Genomic DNA, 4,502 nt, shown 5'->3' on the forward strand with positions numbered 1-4,502 from the left:
GGAGTAAGGCTCTGCCCCCGCCCGCCCACCGCGAAAGCGCCCGCCCAACCTCCTTGTCTGTACTTCTTAAACCGCTGGATCAAGTCCAAACGAACATGGCAATGTGTGTCGGGCGCGCAAGGGTCCGTCCGTGTTTACGCATGTGCGGTGCCCTTTCACCCCTGTGTAGAGGAAGCCGTGGAACGTTCTGGTTCCAAAGGCTCCTTTTTCCTTTGGTGCACCCTTGCTTGCTTGCTTGCTAAGTCGCTTCAGTCGTGTCCGACTCTGTGCGACCCCATAGACGGCAGCCCACCAGGCTCCGCGTCCCTGGGATTCTCCAGGCAAGAACACTGGAGTGGGTTGCCACTTCCTTGTCTTGGCGCGCCCTAGCTATTCCTAAATGTAAACATGTTCTGGTTCTCCCAGCCCCCCTGCGGTTTCAGTTTGCGGAGGCGGTAGTGTTCATCGCTATCTGCTGGACCTGATGGAGAGCTAGGCCCTTGGTCAAACTTAGTGTCGTGATTTACACACACTGCACATGAAGGGACTTTCTTATTCTGATGCAGAATGGCCACCGCCAACATTGTGTTTACTAGTGTTAAACCTTACCCCCTGAGATACTAAGGGTAAGAGAAAGGTGCCCAAAGTTACAGCTTCTGCTCAGCCGTCTAGAAGTCCTAGCCAGAGGATAAACCAACAAAAAGGTGTGGAAAGTATGGAGATAGCCAAGGAAGAAGTGATACAGTGCTCCTTGCACATAATATGGTGGTACACGTGGAAAGTGCAGAATCTACAGGCACAGAACTAATGAGCTTTGCAAGGTCATTGAATATAAAAATGAAGAAAAGTCAATTGTATTTCTGTGTACTAACTACAGTAGTTTTATAAAACTCCTGTTGTTCAGTTGCTAAGTCTTGTGCCACTCTTTTGAGACCCCATGCAGTGCAATACACCAGGCCTCCCTGTTCTTCACTATCTCCCGGATCTTGCTCAAACTCCCGTACACTGAGTGCATGATGCCTCCAACATCTCATCCTCCGTCCTCCCCTTCTCCTGCCCTCAGTCTTTCCCAGCGTCACGGTCTTTTCCAGTGAGTTGGTGCTTCACATCAGGTGGCCAAAGTATTGCAGCTTCACCTTCAGCATTAGTCCTTCCAATGAATATTTAGGATTGATTTCCTTTCAGATTGACTGGTTTGATCTCTTTGCCATCCACGGGACCCTCGAGGCTTCTCCAGTACCACAGTTTGAAAGCATCAGTTGTTAGGCGCTCAGCCTTCTTTATGGTCCAACTCTCACATCCATACCTGACTACTGGAAAATTGATAGCTTTGACTAGACAAACCTTTGTTGGCAATGTGATGTCTCTGCTTTTTAATATGCTGTCTAGGTTTGTCAAAGCTTTTCTCCCAAGGAACAAGCATTTTTAAATTTCATGGCTGCAGTCACCATCTGCAGTGATTTTGGAGCCCAAGAAATTAAAAGCTGCAACTGTTTCTACTTTTCCCCCATCTGTTAACCATGAAGTGATGGGACCGGATGCTGTGATCTTAGTTTTTTTAAATGTTGAAATTTAAACCAGCTTTTTCACTCTCCTCTTTCACCCTCAAGAGGCTCTTTAGTTCCTCTTCGCTTTCTGCCATTAAACTGGTATCGTCTGCATATCCAACATCGATATTCTCCCAGCAGTCTTGATTCCAGCTTGTGATTCATCCAGCTTGGCATTTCCCATGATGTGTTCTGCATAGAAGTTCAGTAAGCCGGTTGACATAAGCATACAGCCTTGACGTACTTCTTTCCCAATCTGGAACCGTCCATTGTCCTATGTCTGGTTCTGACTGTTGCTTCTTGACCTGCATACAGGTTTCTCAGAGGCAGAGTTGTCTAGTATTCCCATCTCTTTAAGAATTTTCCAGCTCTTTCTTGACTCCATCTTCGCAGTAACGGCAGTGGTGTCTGTGATCTAGTTGCCAACATGCAGCTCTTTGCGCCCAGGAGCTACACACTCGAGGTGACCGACCAGGAGACCATTGCCTAGATCATGGCTCAGGTAGCCTCGTTGGAGGGCATCCCTCCAGAAAGTCAAGTTCTACTCGTAGCAGGCACACCCCCCAGAGGATGAAACTACCCCGGGCCAGTTTGGGGTGGAGGCTCTGAGCACTCCGGAAGTAGTTGGCTGCATGCTTGGAGGTAAAGCCCATGGTTCCGAGGCCTATGCTAGGAAAGCCAGAGGTCAGACTCCCAAGGTGATCAAACAGGAGAAAAAGAAGACAGGCCGGATCGAGAGGCACATGCTGTACAACCAGCGCTTTGCCAGTGTTGTGCCCACCTTTGGCAAGAAGAAGGGCCCCAGTGCCAACTCTTCAGTCCTTTGTAATCTTGACTTTCTCTAATAAAGCTGCTTAGCCCAATCAAAAAAATAAAATTTCCACAGTTTGTTGTGATCCACACAGTCAAAGGCTTTTGGGTAGTCAATGAGGCAGAAGTAGATGTTTTTCAGAAATTCTCTTGCTTTTTCTTTGATCTGGTGGATGTTGGCTTTTTGATCTCTGGTTTCTCTGCCTTTTCTAAATCCAGCTTGTACATCTGGAAGTTCCTAGTTCATGTTCTGTTGAAGCCTACCTTGAAGGATTTTGAGCATTGCCTTGCTAGCATGTAAAAGGACTGCGATTGTACAGTAGTTTGAACATTCTTTGGCATTGCCTTTCTTGGGGGTTGGAATGAAAAGTGACCCTTTCCAGTCCTGTGGCATTGCTGAGTTTTCCAAATTTGCTGGCATATTGACTGCAGCACTTTAACAGCATCATCTTTTAGAATTTGAAATAGCTCAGCTCGAATTCCATCACCTCCATTAGCTTTGTTTGTAGTGATGTTTCCTAGGGCCCACTTGACTTTCACACTCCAAGATGCCTTGCTCTAGATGAGTGATCACACCATCGCGGTTATCCGGGTCATTAAGACCTTTCTTGTACAGATTTTTGGTGTATTCTTGCCACGTCTTCTTAGTATCCTCTGCTTCTGTTAGGTCCTTGCTGTTTCTGTCCTTTATTGAGCCCATCTTTGCCTGAAATGTTCCCTTGGTATCCTCAATTTTCTTGACGAGATCTCTGCTGCTGCTGCTGCTGCTAAGTCACTTCAGTTGTGTCCAACTCTGTGTGACCCCATAGACGGCAGCCCACCAGGCTCCCCCGTCCCTGGGATTCTCCAGGCAAGATCACTGGAGTGGGTTGCCATTTCCTTCTCCAATGCATGAAAGTGGAAAGTGAAAGTAGGAAGTCACTTGGTCGTGTCCGACTCTCAGCGACCCCTTGGACTGCAGCCCACCAGGCTCCTCCGTCCCTGGGATTCTCCAGGCAAGCGTACTGGAGTGGGGTGCCATTCGTTCCCATTCTGTTGTTTTCCTCTATTTCTTTGCATTGATCACTGAGGAAGGCTTTCTTACCTCTCCTTGCTATTCTCTGGAACTCTGCATTCAGTTGGATATATCTTTCCCTTTCTTCTTTGCCTTTCACTTCTCTTTTCTCAGCTGTTTGTAAAGCCTCCTCAGACAACCACTTTGCCTTCTTGCATTTCTTTTTCTTGGGAGTGGTTTTGGTCACCGCCTTCTGTACAATGTTACGAATCTCTGTCCATAGTTCTTCAGGCACTTTGTCTACACCGGATCTAATCCCTTAAATCTATTTGTCACCTCCACTGTATAATCATAAGGGATTTGATTTAGGTCACAGCTAAATGGTCTAGTAGTTTCCCCTACTTTCTTCAATTTAAACCTGAATTTTGCAATAAACAGCTCCTGATCTGAGCCACAGTCAGCTCTAAATCTTGTTTTTGCTGAGCCTCTCCATCTTCAGCTGCAAAGAACAGCATCAGTCTGATTTCAGTGCTGACCATCTGGAGATTTCCATGCACAGCATCGCCTCTCGTGTTGAAAGAGGGTGTTCGCCATGATCATGTGTTCTTGGCAAAACTCTGTTGCCTGCTTCGTTCCGTACCCCAAGGCCAAGCGTGCCTGTTACTGCAGATGCCTTCTGACTCACCACTTTTGCACTCTAATCCTCTATGGTGGAAAGGACATTTTGTTTGGTGTTAGTTCTAGAAGGTCTTGTAGGTCTTCATAGAACTGTTTGACTTCAGCTTCTTCTGCATTAGTGGTCGGGGCATACACCGGGATTACTGTGATATTGAATGGTTTGCCTTGGAAACAAACTGAGATCATTCTGTCATTTTTGAGACTGCACCCGAGCACTGCATTTTGGATTCTTAATTGACTCTGAGGGCTACTCCAGTTCTTCTAAGGGATTCTTCTCATGGTAAATAAAATGGTCATCTGAATTAAATTCTCCCTTTGGTGTCCATTTTGATTCTTAGACTCCTTCAGTTCAGTCCAGTTCAGTCGCTCAGTCGTGTCCGACTCTTTGCCACCCCATGAATCGCAGCACGCCAGGCCTCCCTGTCCATCACCAACTCCCGGAGTTCACCCAGACTCACGTCCATCGAGTCGGTGATGCCATCCAGCCATCTCAT

General features: G+C 47.0%; 1 pseudogene; it reads left to right on the forward strand.

The window, feature by feature from the left end:
* Positions 1 to 1,950: 1,950 nt before the first annotated feature.
* LOC104983071 lies at positions 1,951 to 2,371 on the forward strand (annotated as a pseudogene).
* The last annotated feature ends 2,131 nt before the right edge of the window (positions 2,372 to 4,502 follow it).

The sequence above is a fragment of the Bison bison genome, unplaced genomic scaffold (genome assembly GCF_000754665.1).
Source record: "Bison bison bison isolate TAMUID 2011002044 unplaced genomic scaffold, Bison_UMD1.0 scf7180017861211, whole genome shotgun sequence".
Lineage (NCBI taxonomy): Eukaryota > Metazoa > Chordata > Mammalia > Artiodactyla > Bovidae > Bison > Bison bison.